This window comes from Panthera leo, chromosome F2 (genome assembly GCF_018350215.1).
Source record: "Panthera leo isolate Ple1 chromosome F2, P.leo_Ple1_pat1.1, whole genome shotgun sequence".
In the NCBI taxonomy this organism is placed as follows: domain Eukaryota; kingdom Metazoa; phylum Chordata; class Mammalia; order Carnivora; family Felidae; genus Panthera; species Panthera leo.
In genome coordinates this window covers 69,844,609-69,855,275 of record NC_056695.1, presented here as the reverse complement: position 1 = coordinate 69,855,275, position 10,667 = coordinate 69,844,609, and the positions used below count along the sequence as shown (strand labels likewise).

At 47.6% G+C, this 10,667-nt stretch overlaps 1 non-coding gene across 1 annotated transcript; it reads right to left on the bottom strand.

The window, feature by feature from the left end:
• Nucleotides 1-10,311: 10,311 nt before the first annotated feature.
• On the bottom strand, nucleotides 10,312-10,418 carry LOC122211340. The gene has a single exon (XR_006198640.1). It is a non-coding gene; the product is annotated as a U6 spliceosomal RNA (small nuclear RNA).
• Between the last annotated feature and the right edge of the window lie 249 nt (nucleotides 10,419-10,667).

Here is a 10,667-nt window from a genome sequence, read left to right as displayed (position 1 = left end):
TAGACCTGTTCATCCAGAGAGAGAAAATGCTGGAAGCAGAATTATGTGTTGTTCCTAGTTAAGACAAACCAAGGCATTGTGTTAGAATTGCCGTCCTTTGACTGAATCCATGTGCCGTCCAGGGGCTGACCACCAGGGAGTGGTCCTGGAAGGTCCAGAGCACAAGGGACTACCTTGGTCCCTGGCTACACGAGGCTTGTGCTGAAATCGGCATCTGCCTTCATGCCCTGGTGAGCTGGCCTGGACACTGGAAAAACTTTTTCTTCAAAGCACAGATGAACGTCCAGATTTGGAAACTCTGACTTCTAGCCCACGTTTCTCCCTATCAGATTTTAGTTCATGGGTTGCTAACTCAGACGCTTACAGGGGCTGGCAGGGAATGTAAAAGGGGAATGCTATAGGGAGTGGTGGGGGGTCTGTACCAAACTGGAGAACGTTTGCCTATGCGGGCCCGGCAGCTGCTTCCAATTTCTCAGGTAGAGGTAGAAATTCGGGTTTTAAAATGGTGGCAACTAATTTTAAAAATTATATGTAGAAACAAAACATGTCGGTGAGAGAGATTCAGCTCTCGGGCTGCCAGTCTGAGGTCTCTGCTTTTAGGGAATCCAGCTGATGGGTACTCTTGCAGGAGATTTTCCTGATGATTTCCCCCTTCCCTTGAGAGTCTTGACTGGTCCCTCATTCTTTTGTGATAGGAAATCTAACAGTGTACTGCTTTGGTGGGTTTTCACATCTGACTCCTTGAGCAGAAGCTTCTGGGGTCGGGACAGATTGTGCCTTATTCACGTGTGCATCTGCCGAGGAAGTCAACACGTTGCACAACTCTGGGGCCGCCATTCACAGAGCATGTGGTCCTCAGGGTCTGCCTAGCACAGTGGCTGGTGCACGGTGGGCCCTGGGGCAAACAGAAAGAGCTTCCAAAGGAGGCATACCCAGCCCAGCCCAGTTTGTTTTGGAAGTGTGGATGACCGCTCGTCTTTCTTTTTTTAAAAAATTGATTTATTATTTATTTTGAGAGAGAGAGAGAGAGAACTGGCACGAGTGGGGGAGGGGGCAGAGAGCGAGGGAGAGGGAGAATTCCAAGCGGGCTCTGCACCGTCAGGGCAAAGCCCAACTAGGGGCTCAGTCTCTCGAATCATGAGATCAGGACCTGAGTCGAAACGAAAAGCTGGACACGCTTAACCCACTGTGCCCCCCAGGTGCTCCCAGACCGGTTCTAATCAAAAGAGAGAGAGGAGCTTTGAGAATTCTTCCTTGCTTCGGCTCCCCTGGTCTGTGGGTCTCGTTCACGTGTCCTTGATGACAGGGGAGATCCGAGATGCTTGGGGCGAGGGGGATGGAGACAGGAGCCGGTCCAGAGCCAGGCCAAGTAGATTGGACTCCCTGACCAAAAACCAGAAGCAATAAAATAAAAACCAAACAAGGGTTCATAACAGCTTTAAACACCACCGCTTGCGGGGCTCTTTCCTCATAAGTTTACAAACCCACCGAGGGGAAAATCCTCCCAGAATTGACGAGAGGAGGGAGGTGCCGGTGTGGGAATATGGCGCGATCGGTGCCAGGCCGGGAGAAGCTCACGACGTCAGAGTTTTCCCGTGGAAAGTGATGACCCTTTACAGGGTCATAAAATCAGTGTAATTCGTGGTGGTCGACATTTTTCACAGAAATGCACTAACAGAGAACATATCAAAGCCATCGAAGACTATTGCTAAGTACGGTTTTATCCTCTCTCTGTGTTTCTGGGTCTCTCTGTCTCTGTCTCTCTCTCTCTGTGTCGACTTGGCCGTGGTGCAAACTGCATCATCTCTAGCTGCGAGTGAACAGTGTCAGACAGCCACTGTAAGACGTCCTTAAATCTCCACAGTAGCCCTACGAAGTGTGTGGAGGAGTATTCCATTTTGCAGATGGGAAGTGGGAGGTGTTTCAAAGACTTGCTCGGATCCACACAGCGAGTGGCAGAGACGGGATCCAGCGTCAAGTCCTTCTGATGCCACAGCCTCCCCCGTATCTGCTCTGCTATCACGTGCCGGCGGCCCTGGGACCGGGGGCTTGCTATTTCTCGGCGGCTGCTGCTGCTGCTGAGGGCAGGTTTCCTTTGGAAAATGCTGGAGGACTCGAGGAGAGCACTTACCTCTCAGTGCCGCCCCTTCCCTGGTGCCTAGGGCCAGAGACATATGGGCGTCAAGGAGAACATTAGTGTTAGGACGATGAATACATATAAATGGACGAGTCCTTGCCCTCCAAAGAGCTTGGTAAAGAACACATTCTCTCTCTCTCTCTCTCTCTCTCTCTGCCTGGAAAGTTTTGTAAGGCAGCTTAGCAACATTTTCACTTGTGCAGTAGACTTGTGTTGGTGAGGCGACGAGGGCAGAGGAAGAGGCAGGGGTGGTGGACGGAGGAGAGAACCCAGCCTGGCGATCCTAGAACCCTGGCGGTCCTGCGGGTCAGGTGAAAATTCTGGCCCTGGGTTGGGATGCGGCGCCTTGGAAAAATTCCTTCGCCGGGATGAGCCTCCGTGTCTCCGGTCTCTGTAGAAAGTGGTGACAACGGTAACTGCCCCGTGGGGTTAAATGGGAGCACACGCCCTCAGAAACCATGGCTGCTTTGTGGTTAACTTAGCGGTATCCTTGTCTGGGAGCTTCCAGCGTCTTCATTTTCTCCGACTGGAATGCGGTCCCCTACCTCAGGGGCTGATTCGAGGGTTCGGGGCGAGAATGCACGGTAGGTTCCAAGCCGTGTGCCTTAGCTGGCACGTTGGGGGACGTCCACCTGCCGTGGGTCTTATTACTGGGGGCAAAGCACGGGCCGGTGATTCTGCCCGTCACTTTCTGCTCGCACAGCCGGGTGGTCACTGCACCCAGCCTCCGGGCCGCGAGGTAAGGCGGACTCCTGTCTGGGCCCCTCAGTTCAAACGCACGGTCCAAACCCCATCAGTGCCTTTGGAAACCCTTGCTGCTGTCTGTGGGCCATCTTGGCATTATCACGGTCATTTTCGTCTCCTCGGGGAGGAGTGGGGGCAGGGCGTAGATGTTGGGAACTGGCCAGGGAACTTCACAGGCCCCACAAAGAATTTTTTTTTTTTTAAAGTGTTGATTTGGTAAGAGGCAGAGGGGAATTCCGTGGATAAATAATAATTTATGCAAGGGAGGCCATCTGCTTCCCTGTTGAAGCATGAGTGCATAATTGCAGGCTCATTTCCCTTCCCATTGCTTGCCCTTTACCTTTCAACCCCTTAAATAATTATATTGACACCTCCCCAGCTGACTGGGTTGGGGGGGCGGGGAGAGGCGTGGGGTGCCCAGCTTGGATGCTGGCTATAGACGGTTTGCCATAAAACTGAAATAATTAATTTTAATGCATTAGAGGATTAAACACTAAATAAGAACATATTGAAGTTCTGGAGGGTATATCTGAATGTTGTGCTGGAAATTAATAAAAACTGGCTTCACTGGAGACATTCAATTGTAAATTAAATTTCGTCTTTGAACAAAGACTCTGTTATAGGGCTCTCTAATTAGATTAGGAATCAAAACCGGTGTTCCCCAAGCCCTCTCCACGCCACCCTGCGCTTACCCTGGCTTCTACGAGAATGTTTTGGGACTCTGGATTTATGTACGAATTCTTCTGTCTCTCCTTGCAGCTTGGGTGAATTCTGGCAGAGGCGGGGAGGGGTTAACCTGGTTTTGCGGGGGTGGGAGGGTGGTGGTGAGGTGCAGGCTCAGGGGTCATTTTGGGAGTCGTGCTGAAGCGCTTCCAGCCGAGAGAGCAAAACGGCTTGAGGACCGATGCTTGCCTGCTGATATAGAGGCGCCCGGGGGGCTCAGTTGGTTGGGCATCCGACTCTTGATTTTGGCGCAGGTCGTGATCTCTTTACAGTCGTGGAATCGGGCTCCGTGCTGAGCGTGGAACCTGCTTGGGATTCTGTCCCTTCCTCTCCCTCTGCCCCTCCTCTCCTCCTCCTCAAAAAAAAGTCCACATTTTATCATTGTTTTGCTATGGTAAAGAACACTGATAGGAACATCTTGGGGCATACAGCTTTTATCTACAGGATCATTTCCTTAGGGTAGAGTCTTAGAAGTAGAAATATCGAGTTGGATGTGTTTCTAAAGGCCCTTGATATATATTGCTAAAGCACTTGCAGAAAGGTATCGAGGTGATTGAGACTGCCTTAAATATGTATGACAGTGTTAGCACTGGGTTTATTATCTTTCTAAAAAGTCCTTTGCTTTAATCTGCATTTTGTTGATTAACAGTGAGAACAAATCTAATAATTATATAAACAACGGAAGCACATCTTAATTGATATGCCAATTAAAAAAATAGATACGACATTATTGGTGTGTTTTCCTGAAGGAGCCCCCCCCCCCCCCCAAAAGACTGAATGAGAGCATTTGTTGGTGAGGATAAGAGGACGAAGTGGCCCGAACAGCCTCAATAAAACTGCTGATAGTGGGATTTGCAGATAAGGCAGAAGGACATATGGCTGGACCATTTCTCTGTAGCTTATTCTTTGTGCCTTATCAGCGTAGAGGCCTGCTCCCCTGCAAATGAGCTACACCTGGCAGTGCAATAAAAAGATGTGTGCGGAGCAGGTGGACAGAGGGAGCTGCGGGAGACAGCTCCCGGCGCGTAGGGCAGGATTGAAGGTACAGAACGTTGTGACTGGAGAAGGCTTAGCCAACACCGGGAATTGACATGTCTTTAAACATTTTAGTCTAGTTTCACTGCCCAGTGGAGTATTTTATTTTATTATTTTATTTTACTGTTTAAACTGTTAAAACACGTTTATTTATTTTTGGGAGAGAGAGCGCGGGCGCGCACGCGCGCACGCAGGTGGGGGAGGGGCAGAGCGAGGGGGAGAGAGAGAATCCCAAGCAGGCTCTGCACTGTTGGTGCAGAGCCTGATGTGGGGCTTGAACTCACGAACCCGTGAACCTGAGCAGACATCAAGGGTGGGGCGCTTAACCCGCTGAGCCACCCAGGGGAACCTGCAATATTTTATTTCCGAGCGAAGTCGGACCTTGTCTCCAGATGAGGTACGAGTGTGATCCCAGGGACATGCTCCAGGATGGAGAGATTTTCGTCCTGCGACTTTCCTCCGAGCACTCAGGTGTATTGATCCGAGTCCAGTGTGCCAACTGTCGCACGATGGAACCCACTCGCTCAGGTGTATTTATCATTCCGTCCTCACAGCAACCCAATCAGAAGGATATACCGTTCTTATTTACATCCTGCACAGGAGGTAACCGCAGCACGAGGAGGTTAAATAATGTGTCTGCAATCAGTGAGTAAACAGGAGAGCGGAGATTCAAACCGAGGCAGTCTGAAGAGGGCAGGAGAGAGACTTTGAAACTGGAGAGCACAGACTATGATTAGGCGGATAGTCACTGGGAAAATGCAGTCCATTAGGGTAGATGTCCTGACTTAAAAAAAAAAAAAATCTGAATTTTCAGCGAAAATGATATTAGCCAACCTTGGCTTCCTGAAAGATATCAATGAAATCACGTGGGTGAAATGAGCACGAGACAGAGATGTCAGGGAGGGTCAGTAGAGCCTCTTGTAGCCATCTGAGGGTCGGAACCAGAAGAAATAAGTGGAACATTCCTATTCACAGTCCATTCACTTCCTACTCACGAAGCAGGAAGTGGACAGAGAACAGATGCCCTGAAGTTCAAGTCCTGCTGTCCACGCTCTTGCAATCCAAATGGCTCAAACACTCTGAGCCTCAGTCCCCTCATCTTTAAAATGGGCGTAATAATGGCACCAACCTCACCAGGTTCTTGGGAATAAATGAGACCATGCGCATAATCTGCTGCTTTTGTCTGGCACGTCACATGTGCTCAGCAAATACTCGCGGTTAATGGGCAGTTATTCTTGCTTTCAGGAAGGGTCTGGTTAGCCTCACCTGTGTACTCCCCTGGGTTAGTGGAAATGTCTTGGGTGACCCAGGAAAGGAATGAGACAGAGTCCTGAGGCCAAAGATTTTAGCTACAAATTCCCTCGCCTTGATAAGTGTTGATGGGTAAGAATTGTTGAGAGGCAGGACTTCATAACTTATCTAAATGTAAAGGTGGATCAGGACGAAGGGAGTGCACACAAGGTCCACTCAGAAAATAGACTCAGAAGCACCTAGAAGTAAGGCCTTTTTTGACATGGGTTGTGAGTTGTGTTCCTTTTATTTACTTATTTATTTTACACTTATTTATTTTTGGGAGACGGAGAACAAGCAGGGGAGGAACAGAGAGATGGAAGAGACGCAGAATCCGAAGCAGGCTCCAGGCTCCGAGCTGTCAGCACAGAGCCGGATGCGGGGCTTGAACTCACGGACGGTGAGATCATGACCTGAGCCGAAGTCGGACGCTTAACCGACTGAGCCACCCAGGCGCCCCGAGTTGTGTTCCTTTTAGCTGACCAGGATGAGCCAAAGAAAACAAAAGGGGAAAATGTAGCACTTCTCCATTACTTAGGATCAAAATAGGGGTCTCTGGAATGCTGGGCTGGCTCAGTTGGTAGAGTGTGTGACTCTTGGCCCTGGGGTTGTAAGTTTGAGCTCCACTTTGTGGGTAGATAGTCCTTAAAAAAAAAAGTGAAACCTTTAAAACAAAAACAAAACACAGACCTCTGATATGGAAAGCAACATTCAGCCCTTGCCTCTGGAAAATCAACTAAATCTAAGTTGAATGAGTTAGAAAGAATTCTGGCCATAAAACAAGATGCTTGAATCCACAGATCACCTTTTGTGAATAAATCATCTAAATATTACATCAGAGCTCGAACAAAAGTTCTGTGTCTCTAAAGTGACACTTTTTTTTTTTTTTAAGAGAGAGAGAGAGAGAAAGAGAGAAAGAGAACCTGAGCAGGAGAGGGACAAAGGTGGGGGGAAGAGAGAGAATCTTAAGCAGGGTCCATGATGTGGGGCTCGATCCCACGACCCTGGGATCATGACCTAAACTGAAATCAAGAGTCAGACACTGAACCGATTTAGCCACCCAGTCGTCCTCTATTATTAAAAAAAAAAAAAAGGAACAGAGTGAAAGGAGACCACGGAGACATTCAGAATCCTTTTAAACTCCAAATAAGGCACTTAACTAAGTAACATTTTAAAAAAACCAAACACTGGGCTTTGGAACTAGACTCGTCATATAAACAACTATCATTCATGCAGCATGTGCCATGTTCTAAATTCTACATCTAAAGCTTGATGCACCATGATTTCATTTTATTAACATTTTTTTAAAAATTAAAAAATATTTTTTAATGTTTATTTATTTTTGAGAGAGAGAGAGAGAGAGAGACAGAGCGCAAGAGGGGGAGGGGCAGAGAGAGAAGGAGACACAGAATCCAAAGCAGGCTCCAGGCTCTGAGCTGTCAGCACAGAGCCTGATGTGGGTCTCGAACTGAAATGATGACCTGAGCTGAAGTCAGATGCTTCACCAATTGAGCTACCCAGACACCCCTTATTAACATTTTTTTTATTAAAAAAATATTTTTAAAGAATTTATTTTTGTAGAGCAATTTAATGTTCACAGCATAATTGAGGAGATGGTATTTCCCATATATTCCCTGCCCCACACATGCACAGCCTCCCCCTATTATCTACAACACTCACTGGATGGTCCACTTTCCACCGAAGATGAACCCACATTGACACATTATGATCCACTGAAGTTCAGTTTACCTGAGAGTTCACTCTTGGCATTATAGTTTCTAGGGTTTGGACAAATTTATAGTGACATGTATTCATCATTATGGTATCATCCATTTTTTTTTTTAACGCCCTAAACATTCTGTTCAATCTATTCATCCTTCTCTCACCTCCTACCCCTGTCCAGAACCACTGATATTTTTACTGTCTGCACAGTTTTGCTTTTCCCAGAATGGCAAAGAGTTGAAATCACACAGCATGTAGCCTTTTCAAATTGGTTTCTTTCACTTAGTAACATGCACGGAAGGTTTCTCAATGTCTTTTCATGCCTTGATAGCTCATTTCGTTTCAGCCCTGAGTAATATTCCATTGTGTGGATGTCCCATGCTATCTACCCACTTACTTACAGGACAACTTGCTTCCAAGTTTTGGCAACTATGAATAGAGCTGCTATAAAAATCTCCTTGTAGGTTTTTGTGTGGACACAGAAGTTTTCAGTTGTTTTGGATAAATATCAAGGAGCGTGATTACTATTGTCTCATTTCAAGTTTTCCAGCAGCCCTTGTGGTATGATCATCCTCATCCACATTTTACAGATGAGAAAACTAGGCTCAGAGAGTCATGATTTACCTAAAGACACACGGTCAGACTAGATCAGATGGGGTCCTTGTTGCTGATGTGATGCACTAGGAGTCAGAAGGCGGTCTTGCTCCCAGTTTTGCCCAGACACCTGGATACCCTCAATCTGCTAACTCAGCCTCTCCTCTGTAAAACAATGATTTGTGTTCCATGGCTTCACAGTGTCCTCGTCAAATGCAATCCTGGGCAGAAAACCACTTTGGATTTCTCGTGTTTCCAGTTAGCGCTGGGGACAAGTCACCGTGTCTCTGGGCTTCACGGTCACATCTGCTCAGTGAAAGCTTTGGACTCCTCTCCGGTTCTGGAAGTGTAGGATTTTGCATCTTCACACCTCTCTTGGTGCCTCAGTGGTGATTTGGAGACCCTGGCTCTCAGGTGGAGGGATGGGAAGCTGGGAATGCTTCTAGTTGAGCCTTGGGGTTGAATAACAGTAATTTTGAAGTCTCATTATCTTACTCCCTGATGTTTCGCTTCTAAACAACTGTAGTTCTTGAGGGCGGGTGTTGGGTTAGCAGTGTTGGAAGTAGTTCCACTGGGGAAGGTGAAGGGTATGCGGGGTCTTTAATTCAGAATCGTGGTGACCAGATGCTGCTCAGAGTTGGTCTCCAGGGTGCCCCAGCCTCAAGCAAGGACCATACGGTGTTTGGAATTGAGCGTGATATTAAGTGGGGGCTGGGTGTTGGAGGAGAACATAGCAAGGGGTAGGGATAATACCCTGCAGTTGCCAGCTTGGTTGTAATCTCCGTGCTCTCACCCCACAGCTCTGTGACCCCAAGCTCTCCACGCCTGGCTTTCCATAAAGCAAGGATGGTAACACCCTCCTAACTGGTGTCTTAAGAAAGAAAAGACGTGGGAAGCCCCGTCTGGTGCCTAGTGTGCCGCTGTCCAGCTCACACTCTACAGAGGATGGTCTGGTCCTTGAAGGGGCGGGAAGCTGCCCTGGTTGTGCTTTCTAACAGAGCTGTGACGCGTCACAGAGGATGGCATGAGGATGACACCTTCGTGTTTTTGTTCTCCTGCAGTGAGGTGTGGGCTGGGCAGTGGGAAGGGGGGAGCCAGGCACTGCCTTACATAAGTCCTACCCTTATAAAAATGCTCTAATGTGGTTACTCTTCTTCCCACTGATACAAGAAGACATTGAGGGGCTGGCCTTATGACCAGCTTTGGCCATCACAGCGAGATAGAGTTGTTGGCCTGCCGTTTCCAAGTCCAGGTCTCGAGGAGCTTTGTGTACTTTTCCTGCTCTTTCTTAGAAACCTGCCAGTTGCCACGAAGACAAACAAGCTGGAATGCTGGAGGGTGGGATACGAGATGGGGTAGATTCAAGGTGGCCCTGCCCCAAGCCAGCCATGTCCTAGAGGCAGAACTGTCTCATTGAGCTACAGCTGAATGCGGATGCACAAGTGAGCCCAGCCCAGACTAGAACCACCCAGCAGAGCCCCACCCAAACCTCCTACCCCACACAGTTGTGGGCTAAATGAATGGCACTCCTTTTTTTGGGGGGGGGGGGTGATAGTTTCAAGTTTATGGAAGGGTTGGAAAGATAATATGTCCACCACCCAGTTTCAATTCCCCCCAGTGTTATCATCTTACACTACTGTGGTACAAGTCTCTTTGTCAAAAGTAACAAACCAGCAATGGTAATGCTACTATGAACTAACCTGAAGGCAGTATTTGCAATAACGCCATTTTTCTATTCCAGGATCCAATCCAAGACGCCAAATGCAAAGACTAAGTCTTTCCTTAGTCTCCTCTGACCTGTGAGAGCTTCTCAGTCTTCCTTGTTTTCCTGACTTTGACAGCTGTAGGTTTGCTGGTTAGGAATTCTGTAGAATGTCCTTCCACTTGGGTTTGCCTGATTTTTTTTTTTTTTTTTTTTTTTCTTTTCATGAGTAGACTGGAGTTCTCAGGTTTGGGAAAAAATACCACAGATGTGAAGTAAAATGTCCTTCTCATCACATTATACCAGGGGGAACGTGGGATCCACTTGACATCATTCGGTGATGTTAACTTTGACACTTTTTAAAAAAAGTATGGGACACTTCATGAATTGGCCTGCCATCCTTGCACAGGGGCCATGCTAGTCTTCCCTGTATCGTTCCAGTTTTAGTATATGTGCTGCTGAAGTGAGCACCGCTTTGACACTTAAGTAGAACAGTGTTTTCCAGGTTTCTCCCCTGTAAAGTTACTCTTTTTCTAAAGCATCTGCATTTTGGAGTGGTTTGTTTTGCAGCAGTTGATAGCTGTTACATACTGCTTCCTCACTGCATTCATGCCTCTCTGAATTTGGTTTTTCCAAGTTATTTCCCGGACTGTTTTCTGACTTTAGTCTTTTGGTCGACAATCCGTTGTCACGTTGCCTTGGACGTTGATCGTGCCGAAG